Raw genomic sequence first — 24,598 nt, 5'->3', positions numbered from 1 at the left:
TCTATGGAGTCTTACCTCCAAGTAACCAACCACCAGGAGAGCAGAAGTGGAACTGTGGCTCATACACACACACACACACACACACACACACACACACACGTGAAAATGCTCACTTTCAACAACAGGCAGTGATAAACTCTAGTTCCCCTCCCTCTTTGAACTTTCCCCAAGTCCTTCAATCTTATCAGTTCTCATATCAGCTTCCCTCCCTTCCCGTGGGAGTGGAGAACAGATTGTGGGCATTATCCCTGGGCTTCTGATTCCACAGGTCTGGGGCAGGGCTCGTGAATTTGCCTTCCTCACAAGTTCTTATGTGATGCGGCCAGTCCAGGGTCTACATCTGAGAAGTACTGACCGTTTCCCCCACCCCTTTCTTTAAAAAAACAAAAAACAAAAAAAAACCTCAGGGCCATGTGTTTGTTAGGTAAACTCGACTCCCAACTTCCAGACCTCTTTGCTGTATTTATTTTTTCAGATAGGGTCTTGTGTGATTCTCCTTATCAATGCGTGTGTAGCTGGGATTACAGGTGTATACCAGGCCTAACGTGTTTGCTAAGGTAGATTCTTGCTAAGTTTTTGCTGGTGCCATTTTCCTCCCAACCCCCACCTTCTGAGTAGCTTAGATTACCAGCATAAGCCACACACTCAGCATACACACCACTGATCCATTTATTGTACAGGGTGAATATCCCTTGTTCAAAATGCTTGTCACCAGAAATATTCTAGATTTCAAATTTTATTTTAGGACATTTGCATATACATAAATACTTCAGAAAGAGAACCAAGTCGACACATAAAATATATTTATGTCTCATATGCACCTTACATACATAACCTAGAGGTAATTTTCTACAATATTTTTAGTGCATCTACATTTACCTACTGCCTGTGAGGTGAGACCAGGTGTGAGATCTCCATTTGTAGGGGGGATGATGCCCATAAGGTTTCAGATTCTGGAGTGCCTAGGATCTCAGATTAGGGATGCTCAACCTATCGTTCCAGCTTCTGCTTCCTCATCTACCTCTGGATATACTGACCTGCTCCATTTACATTTTCTCCTCTTAACTCCTGTCTTCTTCCTGCCCCAGTGCCCTCTTTCTAGAAACATGGCCACTCCTGGTTCCCTGGCTTGCAAGCCATCTCTTCCAGGCACATGTGGTCAGCAAACACAGCTACATTTGTTGCTGCCGCCAAAACGAGCAGGAGGAGAGCCTGAACTCTGAAATAACACAACACTCCCATGTCATGGATGGTGAAACAGAGGCTCCAAGATGGAACAAACGTGCGCGGGGCCACCGCGCTGGCCAGGCTGAGGAACTGCTCTTCCATCCCCCAGGGTAGCAGAGCCCTCCTCACACTTGGCTGGTGTGGGGGCCTCCCGGGTGACACACATGCAAATATCATGGTAACGCATGCCAAGAGCTTGGCTCGGGTCTATGTCTGGGTTCCATTCCTCTGCTATTTTCTACTTATCTTCAGTTGGCAATAACAGAAAAAAAAAAATTGCTGGGAATAAGTATGTGAGGGAGACTGGCCTCCTCCCCGATCTCTCACATCGGGGGCTCTTTCTGAAGGGAGGGGGAGAGAAGGGCAAGTAATGAGCTGGGTTGGGGACAGTGGCAGGCTTTCAGAGCAAGAACAGCACAAAAAGGAGCTGAGGTGTGTGATGCCTCACCCTACCCTGAAGCCTCCCCCCACTTGAGAGAGAAGTGGGTGTTTGAGAGTAATTATGGGAATCGCTGGAGGGATGTGGAGATGTTTGGATCGTGGCCTCTTCTTTTCCACACAGGCAGACGGGGAGGGAGGCAGCCCAAGGCACAAACTATTCCCTGTGTTCCTGGTCTGGACTTGGAGGGCCCTAGGAGCTGTCTCCATGAGTTGTCCCAGTTGAATCACAGGGGCTCAGTCCAGGTGATAGGTGAGCAGGGGACCCTCCCCGCCCCCCACCTCCCGTAGTACTTCTCTAGCTTCTGAACACATCCCAGCAAACATCAACCAGGTGTTCTCTCCTGGAGTCCAGTCTCAGTCTGGACTGCATCTGTCAGGGGCAGGCAGATACATACTCCTAGCTCTGCCTTCTCCTCTAGCCAACTGCACAACCTCCTTCAGATTCCAAAGAAAGGGCAGTGCAAGGAACCCTTCCACCCACATCCCTAATGCACAGTGGTACCGTGCCTAAGGTCAAGTTTTGTTTTGTTTTGTTTTTTGCCAGTCCTGGGGCTTGAACTCAGGGCCTGAGCACTATCCCTGGCTTATTTTTGCTCAAGGCTAGCACTCTACCACTTGAGCCACAGTGCCTCTTCCAGCTTTTTCTATATACGTGGTGCTGAGGAATCGAACCCAGGGCTTCATGTATATGAGGCATACACTTTACCACTAGGCCATATTCCCAGCCCCAAGGTCAAGTTTTTATAACTGCAGTTACCTGGTCAGTCTCCACCCCTCTTCATAGCTGCACACTCTCCTCAGATTCAGGCACTAGCACACAGAGGTAGTCATTAATATTTGCTAAATGATCATAAGAACAGACCTGAAAACTAGCTCTGGAGCCTGACCCATGGCTAGACATCAACCATGCACACATGCATGTACAATGCGGGAAAGAGCAGGTAAAGAATCAGAGAGGAGGACTGCTGAGCAAGAGGAGCTCAGAGGGGCATGCCTGTGTCTCCAGTGCATCCTGGTGGGCACCCTAATTTTCTGAGTAGGCTGGGAGGGGCACAGACATGGATGAGCTGTAGACCCTGTGGCTATGGACTTGCCATTCCTTCCTAATGACTTTCACCTCGTTGGACTCCGCTTCCTCCACATGCTGTCAGGCCCATGTGCATCTGTCTACTGTGGGTTATGGGGAACTTGATGAGCTGCCACTGGTACCCCCTTACCCCCAAACTAGGACAGAAATGTATGGGTCAAGGCTGAGGACAGAGGTGGAGTCTCACTCCTGAACTGAGCTCTGCTCACTCTCATCTTAAGGTGAGAAATCTGCCAAGTAACCAGATCTCCCGTGTCTCCACTTTTGTACATGTAGATATTGTAAAAGACAAGACTGAAACACAAAATCATTCTGACCTGGCACAACTAGTATGGAAAAAATTAATTCCCTTTTTTATAGGAAAATAAATAATTTTTACAGGAAAAAAATAATTGCCTTATTTTTACAGGAAAATAGATAGGCATGATTTTCTCAGAGAATTTGTTTTGGCTCCTATGGACAGTTTTTGTTCTCAATACTTACAGATTACTAGCTGAAAAACCTATTCATTCCACTAGGATCAGAAAGATAGAAAATGAAAAGCACTGGCCAGGGGGACGTGGAGCCCTCATAAATGGCTGGTGGGAATGGACATGGTGGATAGACATGCTACAACAAGAGAAATTAAGTGTGGAGCTGCCACACAACAATTCCAGTCCAGGTATATTCCTGTACAGGACAGAGTTATTTAGCATAGCAGGTCTGAGGCTTCTACCTTCAGGAAGGCCGGCTTACAAGATAGCTTCAACTGAGGTCTGGGAATTAGGGATTTTTTTTCCCCTAGTGTTGAACCAAGAAGGGTGGTTCACTGTTGGTGTTTGTACCAATATACGGTTTATGCTGAACATCTGGCTTCCCTTGTAGAAGCCCGAGATTTTGGTATACATCAAGTAGGAGGTGCCTAGGTGACCGGCCCCCAGCACTGCCTGGTAGACATCTTAAACACACCACCACAATTCAACACTGTAGGAGTTACATCCTTCTGGTGCCACTTAACTGGGAAGGGGCTTTTGGAACTTAGAGCTCTAGATTTGGCCCAAGTGTTTTTCCCTTAGCAAATTTTCCTGCGTGTCTTTCACTGTAATAAATTACAACTGAGGGCAGGACTGTGTGTTGAGTCCTGGAAAGGTTAGTTACCCACTGAGTCTAGGAAGGATCTTGGAGAACCACTGACACATAATCAAAACAAAGCCTTGCACACCAGTGTTCCCAGTGACAAGGCTCCTAAGAGCCCAAAGTGCAAACGATCCCACTGTACATTGACTGCTGAATGGATAGAAAGCAGGATATACTGGACTACAAGCTACAGCATAGAAGAGCTTCAGACAGTATGCTACAGCGCACACAGCCAGTCACAGAAGCCTCAAATCCAAACGGACAAGGGCAGGAGGAGCAGGTGCCAGGGAGAAGGAGAGGAGAGATAGGAGTGACTGTCAATGTGTCTGAGGATTTTTTTTTTTTGAAATTGATTATGATGGTGAACTATCATTGAATATACTGAAAACCACTGAATATTATACTTTTTTTTTTTTTTTTTTTTTTTGGCCAGTCCTGGGCCTTGGACTCAGGGCCTGAGCACTGTCCCTGGCTTCCTTTTGCTCAAGGCTAGCACTCTGCCACTTGAGCCACAGCGCCACTTCTGGCCATTTTCTGTATATGTGGTGCTGGGGAATTGAACCCAGGGCCTCATGTATACGAGGCAAGCTCTCTTGCCACTAGGCCATATCCCTAGCCCATGAATATTATATTTTTAAAATGTAGATTTTTGTGATATGTGAGTCATAACTCAATAAAGCTTTTATTTATTTATAACCATATATACTTAAGAACCACCAGGGGAAAAGGAGAGCTGTCAGCTACCCTCTGACATGACACATTACCCTGGGGATGTGTGACAAAAATGCCTGACACGAACTGGACTATGAGAGGACATCAGACAAATCTAATGGAGGACATCAGCAATTTTCGCTCTTTGCTCTTCAGAAAGGTCATGAGTGAAAACAAAAGGCTGAGAAGATCTGGGGTAAGGGGAGCTAACAATGGAGAATTCCAGGGGGAGGAAGAACCTCACACAGTGCGGTGAGGGGGGCTGAGATGGAGCCTGGGGCAGAAATAACACCCACAATTACTGTTATTACTCCTGCAAAGGACATTACTGGGAGCACTGGGCCCAGGGATCGAAGAGCAGCTTCTTTTCAGTGCCAATTTTCTGGCTGTAATGGCTTCGCTGTGGTTACGTAGAAAAAGTATTGCTATCTTCTTGGAAATGCATAGTGATGTATTTAGGGTTATAAGGTGTTATGTCTACCATGTACTATCTAATGGACCAGAAAACAACACACGTGTGTGTGTGTGTGTGTGTGTGTGTGTGTGTGTGTGTGTGTTGTAAGGGAAATGAGTACAAGAGGGAGAAAAGGCAAAGATGGTGAAATGCTAGCAGCCATACCTGGGGAAGGTAAATGGGAGATCAGCTTTACAACTTTTCTACAAATCTGGATCTGTATTTTAAAAGCCCATTAGGGAATTTCGCTGGAGGTCAATGACATTCTCATGCAAATTTATCCATTACGGAATTCTGTTTTCCTCCATTTTTTAACACATTATGACAGATGGTGTCCACTGCCAGCCATCCTCCACTCAGTTCCTCAAAGACTGGCTGGCTCCTCACTTTCACGTCACCAGCCTGTCCCCCAAGACGACAAGCCCAGCAAACAAATCTGCAGATCAAGTGCCATTTGGAGTCGATTCTCGCTCAAAAAAGAAAGAGAGAAAGAGACAGAGAGAAAGAAAAGAGCGAGCGAGAGAGAGCAAGAGAGTGAGAGAGCGAGCGAGAGAGAGAGAGAGAGAGAGAGAGAGAGAGAGAGAGAGAGAGAGAGAGAGAGAGAGAGAGAGGCTCCTACTGTGGTTCCATGCATTTTCTGGAGTCTTGGCCTCCCGGCACCCTTCCTCCACTCCTGAGTCACCCCCTTTCTCCTGAGCTCAGGTCTGAGCCCTCAGCTTCCCTCAGCTGAACATTTCCTTTGCAATGGTTTGTCCCCCAAAGGCCACTTGCAGAAGGCCTGATCTCCAAGGTAATGGTATGGAGAGGAGGAGCAACCTCTAAGAGGCAGGAGAGGTGGGAGGGGCTTGATCACTGGGTGCTGCCTAGGAAGGGATTAATGCAAATCTTGCTGGGAGAGGGGCAGGTCCCAGGGGATAGACTTACTGACACTTCATTGACTCACACTCTTACTTCTTCTCCTTCCATGTGACCTCATTCTTCAGTACAACACCTCTTTTCCTTTCCATTTCTCTACCATGTTGTGACACAGTACAGAAGCAAATGCTAGCTGCAGGCTCTTGGACCTCCAGAACTCTGAGCCAAAAAAAAAATCTCTCTTCTTTATAAAGTACTCACCTCAGGTCTATTATTATAGCAACACAAAATGGGCTAAGACATCTTTATGGATACTTCAAAAAATGAAACTGAACACTATCTACCCATCCATCCATCTATATTTTGATGTATCTTGCTGTAGAAAAAGCAGGCTGACAGAAGGAAAGCAACGATCAATCACTCAGGCCCAACCACCATTGCTGTTTTGGTGTTTTTCTTCTTTTCTATCTATGTATCTTTGTTTCTTCCTATGATTATATGACTTAAACATACTCAATTTTATTACAAACACTTTATGAACCTCATCATAATGGATACATAATACCTAGCAAGTAGACTTATCATTAGTCACTTAATCTTTCTCTTATACAATTAAACATTCTGGTGAATTCCAGCTTGGATTTACTACAAAATAATGTCATAGTGAACATTTTAGGTCACCTCTAATAACTGCTAGCAAAAATCTAACATTAATGTTAATATTAATAAAGACTACAGAAGGACAGCTTGTTTTCTTACCAATGCAAAACTTATTGACTCGGCAAGTATGGAAGAATTCTGTGACTGGGGAGATAAAAGTAACACAATGGATAATTCTTCTATTTTTGTGATTCAGTCTATGCTTTATCTACCTTGATTTGAATCATTCTATGGGCTGGACAGGATATTGTTCCATTTAGAAATAACTATACTAGGAAGTGATGCTGTGGCTCAAGTGGTAGAGCACTAACCTAGAACACAAAGTGGCTCAGAGACAGTGCCCATGTCCTGAGTTCAAGCCTCACAACTGGCAAAAAACAACCTCAAAACAACATAAATAACTATGCTAAGGCTTAAAACATTTTTTAATTTTAACTTTTTAAAATTAAAACCTTTATTTTAATTTTTTTAATTTAAGTAGGTATACAAAGAGGTTTCAATTCAACAAGATCATGAGGTACAATACATCTAGAAAACCTGTTTTTAAATGGAATGTAGTATATGCTTATAATCCTAGCACTCAGGAGGCTGAAACATGAGGATCCAGAGTTCAAGGCCAGCCTGAATTACGTAGTAGGACCTTGTCTCAAAACAAAGCCAGTTTTTAAGTGTTTACTGGCAGGCAGTTTGATAACATTCAATATATCATTATAATAATTCAGTAGAAAAGCATGACATTCAGGGGTCTGTGTTATTGTGTTTCCTTTTTTAAAGTACCAGAAGACAATACACCAAACTAAAGACAGTAGTTATGTGTGACAGTGAAAAGTTGAGTATCTTTAATTTTTGCTTCTTGTTGACTTCTATTTTCTGACTTTCCAAATTTCCCGTAATGACTATCTAGAAATGCTTGTGATGTGGAAAACAAAGTTGGTTAAAATGGCCTTGGGGCGGGAAGGAAATGGGTCTGAGGATGACCTCCACAGCTCTCTTGGCAGGAAGCACAACAGAAACAGAAGCCCATGCCCAGGACCCCACAGTCAAACTGAACCTTAGGTCCAGAGACACGGTCTCTTCCCAAAGCCACATTTCAGCAGAGCAAGCTAAGACTAGGACACCCAGGTCATGGCAGCAGGATAATCATGCGTTCAAGAACAGGGAACAGGACATCAAGCAGCTGACTGAGCCGCTGACAGCCTGAGCTATAGCAAGAAATATTTGAGCCAGACGGAATCACAAGACAGGAGAACCAAAAGACACTGCACCTCTGCCCTCCGTGGGTTCCAGAAATACACACCAGGTAGTCATTGTATGTGTCCGTGCTGGAGCTAGAGGTCAGCTGCAGAGGGTCTCTGGAAGACCGTCCCCTGCCCAGTAATGTGTGATTTATAGATTCAGACAACACCAACAGGAGACCACAGAGCCTTCCTTTTCTCCAGCTCTTCCAAGGCAGAGAGTCAAGCTCTGAGTTAAGCTCAGCAGGCAGAGCTCTCAGAACGGAAGCCCAAAATACTCCTCCAGTTCTATCTCAAGCAGCTGCAAAGACAGGAGAGCGTCAGTTGGAAACTACTGCCTGGGTGGAGGCAGACATCACCAGTGAATGCCAGGTCCTCTTTCTACCTGTCTCAGAGCTTGTGTTCTCCCCCGCAGGAATTGCCCCTCTGGAATCTTGCAAGCCCAGAAACCCACCCAGCCGAGGGGCCGAGAAGAGAAAGGCTGCCTTGGAGGAAGGTGGGAGCAGGCGCTGGCAAGCCACCCAGAGAGAACTCAATGGAAAGTTCTGCTGGATGGCTAGGGATGCAGCGTCTGGGCAGTGAAACAGTGAGACATCTTTGAAATAGCAAGATGTCACCCCTTAAAAAGAAAACTCAAGCATGTAGGGTCAAAGAAGGCAGTGACCCAGACCACAGTGGCTCCCCCCAAAGCTGCCAGCAAGGAAACTGGATTTTCTCAGTCACTGAAGGCAGGTGCTCACATCACACAGCACCTGGCCCTGTTCACGAGGGGGTCAGGCAGGAAAGGATTTGATCTCTAATGATCTTCCACCTAGTGACTACACCGGTAGCGAGATCACAACTATGGGTGTAGCTGGTGTTTTCACCACTTTCAGCCCAGGAACTGCCTGATGCCTGCAAACCATCCAAGCTAGATTTCTTGATTCACTCCAGCCATCAGTGCAACATGAGATCAGATGGAAGACTCACTCAGAGGCTGGACACAGGCGGGGCCTGGTGGCAGTGCAAGGCAGGTGCGACCTCCACCCTCACTCTCAGGTCTGTCTAAGCTGCTGTAGGCAATGAAAATGTGACAGGACTTCCAGGCCTGAAGACCAGACAGCTCTCCTGAGCCATGCCTGCCCCTTGGTTCAGGTTTAGGTCTGAGCACCCTGTCAGTAGCTGTCCTATGGTGTCTGGGCTGTGTGAGGGCTGGAGAGACAGAGATCCTTGCTGCTCAGGACCAGCATCAGGTGCAACCAGGGAGCGTGTGAGAAATACAGCACAGGGGCCCACCTGGGCCTGCTGACCCAGAGTCAGAGGTAAACACCAAAGTGCCCCAGGCTGCTGCTATGTAATCTCTCCTGAGTGACAACTTGAAAAAAGACAGGACCACTGAATTGTTACAATAACCCCAAGAACAAATAACATATGTAAAGTGTTTGGTATGGTGGCCGGTACATAGTAGGTGCTATTTGGTGATTGCTATCCTGTTAATTTCCCCCTAAGTAGCTCTCCATCACTTATTGGATCAGGTAGAATTCCCCCCTATCATGAAGGATTACTAAAGTGGAAATTAGTTATGTGGTTCATTCTCTAATGTCCAGAATGAGGGCTCCCTGATGCTCTATTGCTCACTGCTTTCCTAGCATGGAGGCCCTCCACAATATTATGGAGTCCACAGACTGGGCTTCTTGCAAGAGACGGCAGGAGTGAGGAAGAGTGCAAGGACTTTAATTTACCCAGAAAAGATCTGCCAAGTGGGGAAACAGCTCTATGGTGAGTCCCTCTCCCAGCGAATAGCCCCTGGCTCTGCTGGGCTCTGCAGAGACATACAGGTAGCTGCATGGCATAGGTCCCAGGCCCAGGCATCAGTCCCAACTCTGCCTGTATCCCAGACCAAGAGACAGGTGCAGGGACAGAGACTGCAGGAAGCCCTCAGCTCACTCCAACAGGCCTAAAATGTATTTGCAGAAAGGTTTAACACCTGCCCAGGTGCAGAGACATTGGCCATTCCAAAGTGCCACTGGCATTGTTAGAGCCTGTGGTCACCTGTGAATTAGGCAGGTAGAGCCACTACCAGTTTTACAAAGAAGATACATTTCCAAGGGTGATGATCATGGAGGCACTGTGTGCAAATGCCCTTCCGCACATCTCTGTGTCGTTCGCTTGTATAGTCCTCCTCTGACAGTGCTTCTGGGAAGAGGTAAGGTGCAGCTAATCAAAGCCTGGCTGTGTGTCCTTGGACAAGATACTCAGTCTCTCTGTACCTCGACTTCCCACCTATTTAAGAATAATGATGTTGTTAGACTTAGTGTTTCCACAACATACCAGCATTAAACATGTACTAGCTTTATTGTGTAAGGTTAGTATGCCATCATTCACTGTCCCATGAGGGAACTGAGCTGCTTGCAGGAGTGTCAGAGCAAGCAGCCCTGGCCACAGTACCCAGAAAGGACAGTGACCATGCTTGTGTCCAAAAAGTGACAGCCCTACCCATGGGCTCTGTTGTCACCAAGCATAGCACCTGGCACACAGACAACTCCCAGCTACAGTCAGAAAGTGTTGGGCCTCTCTGGGCCACCCAGTAGCATCTTCTCTTGGTCAGGAGACAGTGCCCACCACCCTTCTATTGACTGCTCAAGCCAGAACTTCCTGGCCCCCTCAGCTCTCCTTTCTGCCATACCCCACCCACATCAATCACCAACATGCGGGTGATGCCTCTGACGTACCTACTCCAGTCCCCCACTGCCTACAACCCCCTCCCCCATGACACTGTGTTCAAAATATGGGCCTTTCTGTGCTCACACTTCACCCTACCCCCACTCACCAGGATTAAGTCGTTGGGGGCCTTCACACTGGCTTCAAACACATACAGCCCCCTCTGACCTGGGACAGACAGGACAGCAGCCTCCAAGGTGCTGCCACCCTGAATCCAAGCACCCCTGAGTATGTGAGGGTCAGATGGAGTCAAGGCTGATGACCCGCTGATCCTGTGATGAGATCAGCCTGTACCTGGAGAAGCTGATGTAAGCACAAGGGTCGCGGGCAGGCAGGGCAAAGCTGTGAGGTACGAAAAGACTCCACCAGTCAATCACACAGCTTGAGCAAACATGCAGAGCCACAAGCCAAGGAATGCAGACAGCTCCAGAAGGGTTTTCCTGGGGATGGCTAACTTTAATTTTAGGTGCCAACTTGTCAGAGTTAATGGATACGCAGATGACTGATAACATAGTAGGTGAGAGCATGTTTCTGGAAAACGCTGGTTTGAATCAGTGGACTGAGGAAGAAGGCAGCCCTTGTCCATTGTGGGCAGAGACCATCCAGGCTACGGAAGGCCAAGACAGAACAAAAAGACACAGGAAAACAAATACGCTCCCTCTCTTCTGGAGCTGGAATAATCTTCTTCTGCCCTTGGACATCAGAACCCCAGGTTCTCTGCCTCTGAATTCTGGGCTTGCACTAGTGGCCTCCCAGGCTCCCCAGTAGTGGGGCATGGTGGGCTCCTGTCTCTAAGACCTTTGGACTTGGACTGGGCCATGCAACCAGGGAGCCTGCAGACTGCCACGGTGGGAGTTGGAGCCTGGGTAAGCCAATTCTGCTACTGAGCTCCCTCCCTTCTCCCTTCTGTCTGTCTCATCTGGCTATTCTTCTGTGTAGGTATCATTCCTGTGGTTTTTTGTTTTGTTTTGTTTTGTTTTTTGGCCAGTCCTGGGGCTTGGACTCAGGGCCTGAGCACTGTCCCTGGCTTCCTTTTTTGCTCAAGGCCAGCACTCTGCCACTTGAGCCACAGCCCCACTTCTGGCCATTTTCTGTATATGTGGTGCTGGGGAATCGAACCCAGGGCCTCATGTATATGAGGCAGGCACTCTTGCCACTAGGCCATATCCCCAGCCCTCCTGTGGTTTTTTGTTTGTTTGGTAAACAGGAGCTGTAAGGCTGAGCCAGGCTCTTTTTTACATGGTTATTTTTCCTGCCTAGGTGAGCACCTGGTTCACAATTGCTAATTTTAGGATTCATGTCATAGTTAAGATAATAGATGTGCACCATCATGCCTAACTCTCTATTGAGAAGGGCTCTCGAGAATTTTCCAGCCTTTGAACACCAGTCCCCTCAATCTCAGCCTCCTAAGTAGCTAGGATCACAGACATGAACCACCAGTGACTGACTTTTTTAAGGTAGGGATCTTACTATGTTGCACAGACTGCCTTGAGTAGGCTTAAGCAATCTTCCTGTCTCAGCCTCCCAAGTAGCTGAGACTACAGGTATGTATGTACCACTATATGTAGCTTATTTATCTGTCTCTACCCTATTGGTTCCATTTCCCCAGAGAACCCAAACCAACACATTGCTAGTGCCTCCAGAAAGGAATGTGGCCCAAATAAAATGTTGATTTTTAGTTCAGTGATATCCATTTCAGACTTCTTACTTACATAACCGTAAGTGGGGAGGGCAAAAGGAGTGGCTCAGTAGCAGAGTGTATGACTGCCAATAAAACACAACCCCACAGAGGGGGTTCTGACATGGTAGAGTCTTGGTGCCAGCTCCTTCCTGCCCCCAAAGTTGAAAACTAATGCCTCTGCTGGATAATGATTTCTTCTGTGTCTTTCTCCCCGACCTTCAGTGCTCTGACCAGTTCCACCTCACACTGCCCCCTCCTCGCACAGAGCATCCTACACAGAGGGCATCAACACCGCACATCATTGCCTCTAACGTCTAGCAATGGACAGGGGGCACTTACAGTGTGCCCAACACCAGCTTTGCCCCTTCTCAAACATTTAACCCTATGCCAACCTGCAAGGTGGCTTACCATTTTTATCCCTGTTTTACAAGATCACATAGTGGTGCCCTGGGTTGGATCATGTACCCAAGCACAGAAAACACACAATAGCAGAGCCAGGCTAGAGCTCGAGAACCTGCTCTTATCCAAGAAAGTGACCTGCTTCCTGCCCAGCCACCCAAGGAAGGAAGGTTAGTCTCCTTTTCCCAACACTTGGGGCCAGGCAGCTAGCAGGTAGGTGGCAGAGCCAATGTGAAGCCCCAGTCTGGCTGACTCAAAAGGCTGTGTCCCTTCCATCTCACCAAGCAGCTCCCCTGTCTAGTGAATGAACCAACAACACATCAGCCCGGCACCTCTGGGCAAACATGCAGCACACAGACAATCAAAACAAGGACTGGCCGCTGCCTGGTGCCTGGGCCAAGTGGCACAGCCTGATGTTTGCTTCTTTGAAAGCAGAAACATCTACATTGCTGTTCTCTGCAGGCTCAGTCTGCAGGAAGAAGGCGCTGCCCCAGGACAGCCTAGAGCCTCTGAAAACATGAAATACTCTTGGTGAACCAGATCTTTTGTCAAGCTGTAAGAAGAGTAGAAAAAGGAAACTGAAAGAAAGAAAAGAAAAGGAACACGTATACGAAAAAACAAGGGAACAGGAAAGTAAGCAGTGGAGAGCCTGGCTGGTCTGGAGGTCAGCCTGTGCAGGCTGCGTTTCAGTCTTCAGTTTGAAGTCTGTAAGCTCAGCCTTGGTGACACTGCCTGCTGGCCCTGGGGACCTGGTGCGGGGCCTTGGGCTTTACAAGAGGCCTAGGGCTGAGGATGGAACAAAGGCTCCAGAAGAACAAGAGTCGTGCTACACTCACCAAGGTGGCCAAGTCTCCAGAAGACGGCTCTGCACGCAGAGTCCATGCAGGAACTATCTACACATTTTCTGCTGCTTCTCTTTGGAGCCAAAGGAGGACCGCAGGATTCTCCTGAGATACTCAATCCCAGGACACAAGGAGGAGTCCCAAGAAACCAACATGCAGAGGAGGTGATGGGCTGTTTCCTATCCAGAAAGATGGTTTTAAGCAAGGACGGAGTGGGTATTTATGGAACCCCTGTGCCGTGTGACCACATACTTTATAACCCTCCACACCTACTCCAGAAAACAGGTAATTAAGACCATTTCATAGTTAAGAAGACTAAGGTTCAGAGAAATTCAGAAACTCAAGGCATACAACCAATAAGTAACTTAAACTTAGGTGTGTCTGACTGCAACCTTTGCCTCTTCCTATTCCTATTTCAACCTCTTCCAACTGGCATCCACTCAAAAACATATACTGAACATCTCCTATGTACCCTGTGCTCTGACAGACCACAGGGGCAAGGCAAGCAAGGTCCCTGGCTTCTCAGACAGCAATGCACGGGAGAATCTCAAAGGCTGATCTGTGAAGAAAAACCAGGTAAGGCACGTGAGTGTAGGATGATAGCTGAGCTGAGCCTTCAGTGAATATCTGGAAATAAAAGTCCTACTCCCCATGCACAGCCTGAGAATGGCTTTTCTTTGCTCCTCCTAGGCCTCCATCAGCACAGATTCCAAAGTAAGTGTGTGTGTGTGTGTGTCTCTGTCTCTCTGTCTCTCTCTGTCTCTCTCTCTCTCTCTCTGCTAGAAAGGCTCCCAAAACTTGCTGTGAAGGTTACTCAATCCCACTAAAAGAAAGACTTCCAAGGAGTAAGCAACCCTACAAATGTCATATAGAATGACTGGGGTCCTGGGGCATTCATTCTCCCAAGCCAGGAGCTGCTACCCCATAAGCACCCCTTCTGTTCACATTAATCAGAGAGCTTGCAATAAGTTTTTTTTCCCCTCCATATTTCTAGGTCTGCAGTGGATAGATGATGTGTGGCAGCACTTCTGGGTTCCCAATAAGGAATGGGTAGTGTTTTGGCATTCCTAAAATACTGAATTTCATGGGACACATAGGATATTTCATTTGACAGGGCTGAGCAGAAGCATGATGTTCTTGACAGGATTACTGCCTCTGTCATATCAAAGATAACCTAATCACACAGGAGAAAGTAAAACATCAAGCAGTTTGATCTCTAAGTCCCAAAAGAGAACCCCAAAGAACAATTAACTAGGAAAACCAAAGGACCCTCTCACCTCAAGGAGCCTATGAGACTAAATGAGAGAATGCAGGCCACTAGGTTTCAAAGCTCTGTCAAGCAGACCTTCAAGCTTGCTTGATTTTTAGCTTTCTCCTTCCACTGCCCTTTAAACCATGCACCCCACTCCCTGATAACTGCACATAGCTTCTCCTGGTCTGAAGTGCTGGCTTCTGATGGGACCAGGATTTTCTTTCCTGGCGTGCCCCGGGATCTAGGGCTTCCTGCTGGGCTTCAAATCTGCTGCTGGAGCTGGCAGCTCCTGCCGTGTGGGCAAAACAGACCCTTCCACGGAATGGAGACAAATGACGGGGCAGCTGTGACAGGTGATTCAACAAAATCTTCACAGAATTCCTCTTCTCTGTACATGCTTTGAGGCACAACTGTGGGTGATGGTGGCTCACTGGGGGTCTTACATAAATCTCAAAGACAGGCTCTTTCTGACACTTCCTACAAAAGAGAGGCCTCAGTGAGATTTGTCTCTGACAGCCATATATTCTGTCTAGAGGAAGGAATCGTTATGTTTTCTGTTCTGAGCACAGTTAGCTGGAAAGAACCACTGCATAAAATGCTGTCAGATTGGCGGTGGGGTTTGGAGTGGGGTCTTCTGCAGGGGCTGAGCCTTTTCCTGTGAGGGGGCTTCTACTCCACGGGCGGGCTGGCCACACGGCTCAGAGGAAAAATTTCCTCCGGCTTTCACTGTGGTGTGCCATTCCATCTGTGAACCTGGGGACAGCAGTACTGTTCTCACTCAGATTTGATTCCAGGCTTAGCTGCACCCACTTAACAATGAACAGAAATGATGAGAGCTTCAACAGCTAAAATTCAACTGCCTCCCTCCTGGGTGGGGAGTTGCTAAGTGAGGAAGGCAGTCAGGAGGGAAACAAGCAAAAAGACAGAATTTAGATACAAAAATATTTCCTGAGTAATAATCTATGGCTACTTAAATTATTAAAAGGTTAAACCCTTCTGGGGTCAAAGAAACAACCGAAAGAAAAGTACAGACCCATTTCCCTTCTTCCTATGAATCTAGCAAAAAATTTAAATGTAAAGCATCTCTAAACAGCTATTTGATTAGAGAGAGTGTAGCCTCCTCTCCCCAACTAGGCTGTAATAATTAGCAAATGCCTGGGAGATGAGATTTAAATATGCCAATCAGTCCAACTCAAGAGTTTAGCTGAACAATGTAGAATGTAATTATCGTTAAGTGATAACCACTAGTGTGGGGTCACAACGTAGCTGGAGATCTGACGCCCCAAAGATGACCTCTCCCCACAGTCTGAGCAGCTGCTTTTCCACTTTAAAAAAGAATCCCTAGGAATGCCAAGTATTATCTGAAAATTCCACCAGTATGACCTTTAAAGAGAATGATTCTGAGTACTTTGGGTGATAACTCTGCCACTATTTCTTCCATTAATGGGACATTTTCAAAATCAGCAGGATGGAAAAGATAACCTGACTTCAGAGGTGCAAACAGATGCTACCTGAAACACCTAATGCCCTATTTTCTCCATCAGTGAGCACTTCTTGGGTTGGAAATGGGGGGTGGGGGTGGCGGGAGCTGGGCATGGGTGGCTCTCACCTATAATCCTAGCTACTCAGGAGGCTGAGATCTGAGGATTGTGGTGGGAAGCCAGCCCAAGCAAGAAAGTCCAAGAGACTCTCATCTCTAATCAACTATTCAGAAAACGCAGGAAGTGGGTCTGTGGCTCAAGTGGTGGAATATTAGCCATGATCCAAAAAAAAACCTCAGGGACAGCTCCCAGGCCCTGAGTTCAAGCCCCAGGACTAACAAAAACAAACAAACAAAAAAAAAAACAACCTAAAAACCTGATACTTCGAAGCTCCTGAGTCTCCCTGCAGTTTGTGGGGTTACACAAAACAAGCCTTATGGCAGAAATTGGTCTGGAATGAGAGAGAACATTAACAACATTAACAACAACAACAACAACAACAAATTTAATACAGCTAACCATTAAGAAGCATTTTTCTGCCTTGCTACCAGAGAGCATTGCTTGGTGAATTGCCCTAGTTAAAATTAAGTCTTTTAGAAGATTTAAAATGCTATCAGACCATTTTTCACCCCACATACTGACTGAGCTTTCCCGATTTTTGAGAGCTTTTATATATATAGTGTAAGCAAAATGGCTAAAAGAAAGGGAAGCTGCCCTTCTTCAACCGTAACTACAGAAACATGTGCCTTGGACACAAAGGGATGTTACCAGGCAACATTACCGAAATGAGTAACATTGATAATCCATTCTATAGTAATAGCTTTTATAATTAAAGATTACTGCAAATACAATAACTCCCAACATAAATGGAAAGAATGGAGAGACAAGGCCGTCTCTGTCCCTGTCAGCAATCCTCCTCCTGTCTCCACGTGGGTCAACCCCCTCCGTGGAGTGGAGAGGTCTGTAATTAACCACCCACCAGGGTCAGTGGCCATAACTCTAAGCCTGCCATCACCTTCTTGACTAAGTTCTCACAGGCGATAATTAAAGCCACCAGCCTTGCCCACAGTGCTCACACCTGAGCAGTCTTGTCTATTCCATGCATACCTCACAGTGATGGGTTCCCCAGCTGGCACAGGCTGGCGTCTGGGTGGCCAGCAGGTCTAATCATAAGGTAAGTATTGCCTCTTGCAAAGGCCTTGAGTCACAGCCCTGGCCCCAAGAGTCTTCACCTTTTCTTTTAATGGAACAACGTTTTTACAATTTCAGCTCCATCTATCAGGTACTTCTACTATCTGCTAACAGAGTTTACAGAATCCCATTCCCTAGACTACAGCGGGAGCCAAGAAATCTTCCGTCGTTCCTTCCTTTATGTCCAAGATCACTTCAGCCACATAATGCATTCAACCTGAACTGCGACCACCAATGGCTGCTGAGCTGTGAAAGTGCCAGGAAGGGCTCTAATTCACAATTAGATGTTGGCTAGACATATTACCTGCCAATGGTACATTTGCTTACCACAATCGTACGGGAGAATAATGTTCAAAATGGGGATACATGGAAAAAGAGCTCTCCTGGGAGGAAATGTTTTTCAAAATCCATTTCCTTGACAACTGTTTTCCAAGCAAATTCTACTACTGTATGGTTTCTCCCTGCCCCCACCCCCACACTTTTGGTATTTAAAAAAAAATCAACACTGTTAAATGCCCAAATATGAAAAATGGGGATTAAAATTTAAAGAAAAAGATTAAGCTTCCTGAGTCAAAAATTTTTTAAGACAGGGATTTGGCCACCTTTTATAAGGAGTGGGCAACAATGAGCAGAAGACAATCCATGAGAGGGAAAGTGAGATTCTGTACTAGTCCCTCTACCTAGAATTGAAAGCCTAACCTAGTATCTATGGGGTACATAGTCCCCCCGCCCCCAGCATCCTTTTCTGGGGGGTTAAATAAGCTCTAAGAACCCCACAGGAGTAAGTTCTGTTCCTGTAAAATCACACAACACCTTATTTTCTAAGATAGGCCCAATTTCAAACATCACACAATGTACCAGACACCATGTTCTATGTTTTTATTTGGAAAATGATCTTAGGGACTTGGTGGACTGCCTGGGTATGGACTAAACCAAACTTCCAGGGCCAGGCAGGTTAAAGGGTTCTCCATTCTCTATTCAAGCTGCCCCTACTCCCACGACCGCAATGGAACTATTAGCTCAGCTAAATCAGAGAACTTTTTTTTTTCTCACATACCCACCTATCCATTCATCACCCCATCCCCCACCATATCACACAGTAAATGCAGCCTGCTTGCCAAAACTGAGCTAGACAGACATTGGGGATCTAGAAGAATGGAGCAATGCCTCTGGAGGGATGACTGTTGGGATATCATGTTGCACAGGGGTTAGGGGTGAGGGGTGGGGGCTGCTCCTGGGGCTTGAACTCAGGGCGCAGGTGCTGCCCCTGAGCTCACACTCTACCACTGAGCTACAGCTCTATTTCCAGCTGTTCGTGTATGTGTGTGTAATTGGAAATAAGAGCCTCATGGACTTCCTTGCCCAGGCTGGCTTTGAACCAGGATCCTCAGATCTCAGCCTCCCGATTAGCTAGGATTACAAGTGTGCGCCACCAGTGCCCATAGGGAATCGTGTTTTTAAAAGCAGGGTTCTTGATTTGGGGATGGTGGTGGGCTCCTGGGAGCCTGTGGATCCCCACTCCCTCGAAACTTAACATAAAACCAGGTGTGGGTCTACTTGTGCATGTGCCATAAGCATTATTCTGAGGAAGGGAGCTTCCAGTTTTCACTGGATTAGCACAGGAGTCTATGGCTGAGGAAAATGTAAAGAATCCTATGTATGTAAGCTCTAACGCAAAGCCCCGTGCTGGGCTACAGAGATCTATCCAGAGAGAAGGAAAAGCAAAAGCTGTCAACCGAGACAATGTTTGGGTGGGGCCTTGACAAACAGCAGAGAATTCAGCTTTCCCCCACTGAACTTTAAAGAACAAAGGCTTTGCCCTACCAGCTCAAGCCTCAGGCTTCAGGATGGTCCAGAGCCGGTCCCCCACACCACTCCCCTCCCCCAGGACCATTCCTCTCATGGCTCACTTATTTCATAAGTTTTCCCTAAGTACCTCCTTGTGCCTTGCCCAGTGCGAAAGACAGAGGTCCATGCCTGCCCTCTCAAAGCCGATATACTTGAGAAAGACAGACATCAATCAAATGTACACAGAGACATAAGACTACACTGGAGATCAAGGCAAAGTGGAACAGAAGAACGGCTGCCTGTGAGGGCTTGGCGACTCCAGAGAGAAAGAAAAGGCTTCTGGAGCATTCTGACTGCGGTGCTCACCGGCCAGCAATCTGGATTATAAAGTGTCCCACGCGTCTAAGAATTCCTCAAAGGGGAAGAAGACAGACGATTCTGCTTTATAGCTCACGGAGTTTGCAGCACAGGGCATTCATTGGGCAGGCTCTGTATTTGCTGAACACACAGACAAATGAGCCAGAGAGCTATCTATCCTGTGATATTTCTTATATTAAATATTTTTAACTTCTTTCAGAGGTCTTTTCTCAGATCTTCAACCTCTTGGCAAATCTTCCTCTACTGAGGTTCCACAAAGTCCTTCACTCCTAGTTTTCCCAAAATGACTGAACTTGAAGAATCTTAATATTTTATTTATTTATTTTGTGCTGGTCCTGGGGCTTGAACTCAGGCCCTGGGTGCTTTCTTTGAGCTTTTGTGCTCAAGACTAGTGCTCTACCACTTCCATCTTTTGTTTTGTTGTTGGTAGTGGTTAATTGGAGATAAGAGTCTTACAGAATTTCCTACCCAGGCTGGTTTTGAATAAGGATCCTCAGAGCTCAGCCTCCTGATTGGCTAGGATTATAGACATGAGCCACCAGTACCCAACTTAATATTTTTATTTGTACTTTCTATTGGTGGTACTGGAGTTTAAACTCAGGACCTTATACTTTGTAGGCAGGAACTCTACCATTTGAGCCGAGTTCTCATACCCAAAGATACCTTGGATACCTTCAATATCCAACCTGGCTCTGGTTTTAAACTCCTGGTCATTCACATAGACCCAGGCCCTGGTGAGACGGGGTTAGTAGAAAAGCAGGCAGGGAACGGTAATCTATACAGCTTGTAGAAGGCAGGAAAAGCTGACAAATCAAAACCTCTCTGACAAGGAAGTAGGGACAGGAGCAACCAAAGAATGAGGAAATAAGAACAGAATATTACATCTGTAGCATGACAGCCTTACAGGAAACAGAAAGAAGACAGCCATCCAGTTCTCCCTATTTAACCTAAGGCCAGGACCCTATAACAAAGAAAAGGGCAGGAGCTGGCTGAAAATGGCAGACAGAGATATACACTCATCTTCCCCTTGGCATTGTCCCTCTCCCTCTACCAGAACAGAATTTGTATTTTAGTGTTTTGTTCAGGACTACATCCCGGTGCCTGGCACACATTGTATACTCCAGGCTTACTTGTGACACAAATGTCAGTTAATGAAAGGGGACTGGGGCCTGACAGTGTGAGGAGACAGAGCAAAGCCAAAGGCAGAGGTGATAAAATACTGGAACATGAGCCAAGCTGCATACCATGCAGCCAGCTATTTGCATGTAGGTCCTTCGTGAACACTGGTTGATATTTACACTTACAAGTAACATGAAAATGAAATAACAAAAACTGAATTTCATTTGTCAATGATGTGAGCAACCTCTTTTGATGAATTGGATAGTAATTTTTGAACATCAGATGAATCTTTCTTCCATTTCTTATGCCACATACCCATGACTCACTTTCAAGTCTAATCTGTATTACTAACATTTCCTGCATCACTTTTCTAAGTCTAGACAATTATCAAAACAAAATATCAAGTCCTGATTTATAGTGTCTGCCAAATTCTGTGGTGTAAATATTCCCAGCACAGCCTGTTTCAAACTAGCAGCCTGATGTCGCTGAACACAGAACACAGATGCTAGAGATAAATTATAAATGATGGCAAAATAACTGGGAGGGGTTGAGGGGTTTTGTTTTTGTTTTGTGTGTATGCCTGTACTGGGACTTGAACTCAGGGTCTGGACTCTTTTCTTTAGCTTTTTCTGCCCAAAGCTAGTGCTCTGTACCACTTGAGCCATACCTCTGCTTCCAGCTTTTTTGGTTGGTTAACTGGAGATAAGGATCTCACGGACAATCTGGGCACCTGTGGCACACACCTGTAATCCCTGCTACTAAGGAGGCTGAGATCTGAGAACTGTGGTTTGAAGCCAGCCTGGACAGAAAAGTCCTCCGTGAGGCTCTTATCTGCAATTAACCATTCAAAAGCCAGAAGTGGAGCTGTGGCTCAAGTGGTAGAGCGCTAGCCTTGAGCACAGAGAGGCTCCAGAGACAGAGCCTAGGCCCTGAGTTCAAGCCCCACAACCAACAAAAACAACAACAAACAAACAAAGAATCTCACAGACTTTCCTGCCTAGGATGGCTTCGAAACTTGAGCCACCCACCTCGCCCTCCTGAGTAGCTAGGATCACAAGCATCCATCAGTGGTGCCCAGCAAGGAAAGGATGAGTTCTAAGTATTCTCTGCCCTTGTTTTTAACAGAAAACGGTAAGTTCATGTGATCAGTTTTTAAGTATAGACTGTTTTAACAATCAGCTCACAAAATGTCTGGCTTTCACAAGTAACGCCCAGCGCGTCATGGGACGATACTATCTGCACCAGCCTGACTTCAGGAGATTCTGTCAACGAACTCACCCAGGGCCATGCAACCAGGAAAGCTAAAATGGAAGCTGCCATATATGTGACTTTTTAAAATTTAGCAATTAAAGACTTCTTGACTTTTTGGGAGGTGGGGTGGGGTGGAAGTCAGTCATGGGGCTTGAACTCAGGGCCTGGCCGCTGTCCCTGAGCTCTTTAGCTCAAGGCTAGCACTATCACTTGAGTTACAGTGCCACTTCCAGTTTTTTGGTGGTTAAGAGAGGTAAGAGTCTCACAGACTTTCCTGCCTGGGCTGGCTTTGAACCACAATCCTCAGATCTCAGATCTCCTGAGTAGCTAGGACTAGAGGCAAGAGCCACTGGTACCTGGCTTTTTATTTATTTATTTTTTTATTTTTGGTGTTACTGGGGTCCAAACTCAGAGCCTCACTCCAGGTCCTCTACCGGTAAGCCAAGCCTCCACCCAGTCCTTTACTGCATTCGTTATTTCTGAAAGAGTCATACTACTGCCTGGGCTTGCACCTAGACCTTGACCTGCCTATTTCAGGTTGTAGCTGAAATGACAGGCACACACAACCATGCTCAGCTTCTTCCACTGAAATTGAATCTCAAGGCTTTTCTGCACATACTGGCCTCAAACCACAGTCCTCCCAGTCTCAGTCTCCCAAGCAGCTAGGATTGCAAGTGTGAACCACTAGTATCTGGCTAGAAGTTTCTTTTGAATATAATTTTGGGCTCTACACACACACACACACACAGAGAGAGAGAGAGAGAGAGAGAGAGAGAGAGAGAGAGAGAGAGAGTTAGTGAGGGACGAGAAAAAGGGAAAATGTCACAATGTCTCAGGCCAGCCCACCATTCTACTGCTACTGTCTACAGGAGGGTCTTGCTTGTTTTAGACAAGCCAAACACAATCTAACCAAGTGCCTAAAGGGGAGAGGATAACATAAAACAACAACCCAAAGACCCTAAATAGACAGCCAGTTTCTGAGTCCCCTTGCTCACTTCCCTGAGCAGCCTTTACTTTCTCCTTGCTAAATAAACTCTTTACTTCCTTACTATAACTGTATTTGCCGTTCCTGTTTTATTCCTATATACCCAGAACCCTTCACCATCCTCCATCATCAGGATTTCTAAAAGTCGGGCACTTGTCCCCTCCCGGGGGTGTTTGCCTCTGGGAGGTTAGGTCAGGCCCAAGTATTCTCCTGAAGGAAGATACTGAGTGATTTTTATGCAGGAAAGCAAGGAAGGCGGCTAGCTGAGGCCGGAAGGGCTGAACCAGAGCTGCCAGCAAGTCAGAAGGGAGAGAGTTGTTTCTAGGTCTGAGGTGGGAGGACAGAGCTAAGGCTGCTGTGGAGAGACAGTCACAAGTAGGGGACACGAGGAGGTGGCCCCAGAAAGAGTCTTCTAGAACAAAACAGCTGGGACTTCCAGGACTGCACTGGCTCAGCAACAAGATAAGCCAGACCCCACTGCAAGCCCCATCTGGTAGCCAGGGAGTGCAGCAGTGGTTAGATTAGGAAAGCGCAGAGGTACGTACATAACTTCACAGCTCCAGTCCTGAGCCTCCTTCTCTTCCTCATTGACCCTGTCCTTGGTCAGCAGATGGAGCGGACTGGGAAGAGGCTACAGGGCCAATGCTGTCAATTATGCTGCTGACCAGGACAGAAGGACGCAGGCCACAGGTAACATCAGAAAGCAGGACAGCTTCTCACAACCTCTCCACTGAAGGCAGATTCAAAGTTGGATGGAACATGCAGGGTGGCCTGGGGAAATGAGGGGTGCTACAGTGTGGAGGGGTCTTTAGGGAAGAGCAAGAGGGCCTGTGCAAAGCAGGGAGCAAGGGAGTGCACCTTATTGTCCAGGCATAGCCCAAAGCCCATCTCAAACAACTTAGCCTCGCTAGGACTTAGGGCACACACAAAACCCACAGCACAAGAGGTAAGGGAGGGGCAAAGAAACAGAAAGCATGGCACTAACCCCAAGTCCAGCAGCTCTGGGCTCCTCCTGGAGCCTCAGTTTCCTCATCTAGAAAGAAGGCAACTTTCAAGAGCTATTTTAAAGATCAAAGGGTAAAATGGAAAGGGGCTTATGAGAAGTCATGATAAAAAGAACCTTAGAGAAGAGACCGATTTCTAAGCGGGCTCCTGGGTGCGCAGAAGGCCATCTCTTCCTTTGCTTATTCCAGCCCCTGGCCTACCCCTACCTCACTCCCCAGGAAGCTTCCATTCCCTCCCCTCCTCACTCATGCAGTCCTCAGAGTCTGTGGTATATCTTGGCATCAAGAGTAGCCTCTTGATTCTTGTACTTTGTTTTCTGGGGTTTTTTTTTGTTTGTTTGTTTTGGCCAGTCCTGGGGCTTGGACTCAGGGCCTGAGCACTGTCCCTGGCTTCTTTTTTGCTCAAGGCTAGCACCCTACCACTTGAGCCACAGTGCCACTTCTGGCCATTTTCTATATATGTGGTGCTGGGGAATTGAACCCAGGGCCTCATGTATACGAGACAAGCACTCTTGCCACTAGGCCATATCCCCAGCCTGGTTTGTTTGTTTTGTTGGGGTTTTTTTTTGTCAGTCATGAGACTTGAACTCAAGGCCTGGGTGCTGTCCCTGAGCTCTTTAGCTCAAGGCTAGCACTCTATCAATTGAGCCAAAGCGTCACTTTCAGTCTTCTGGTGGCTAATTGGAGATAAGAATCTTACAGACTTTCCTGCCTGGGCTGGCTTTGAACCACAATCCTCAG

General features: G+C 46.7%; 1 protein-coding gene across 4 annotated transcripts in view; it reads right to left on the bottom strand.

Moving 5' to 3' along the window:
- Positions 1–24,598, bottom strand: part of Man1c1 (mannosidase alpha class 1C member 1) — a 125,217-nt gene that overhangs the window by 73,234 nt on the left and 27,385 nt on the right. Inside the window, exons 1-2 of one of the 4 annotated variants that reach the window (XM_048350547.1) lie at positions 13,466–13,472; positions 451–457 (exon numbers count right to left, since the gene is read on the bottom strand). The exons of 2 other annotated variants lie outside the window; for them this stretch is intronic. The gene's annotated coding sequence lies outside the window, so the exon portion shown is untranslated. Of the gene's footprint in view, positions 1–450; positions 458–1,050; positions 1,055–13,465; positions 13,473–24,598 lie in introns of those variants that run through there. One more of the 4 variants, XM_048350548.1, reaches the window with a different exon arrangement.

The sequence above is a fragment of the Perognathus longimembris genome, chromosome 7, assembly GCF_023159225.1.
Source record: "Perognathus longimembris pacificus isolate PPM17 chromosome 7, ASM2315922v1, whole genome shotgun sequence".
In the NCBI taxonomy this organism is placed as follows: domain Eukaryota; kingdom Metazoa; phylum Chordata; class Mammalia; order Rodentia; family Heteromyidae; genus Perognathus; species Perognathus longimembris.
The sequence above is the reverse complement of the archived record's forward strand: the minus strand, read 5'-3'. Positions and strand labels throughout refer to the sequence as shown.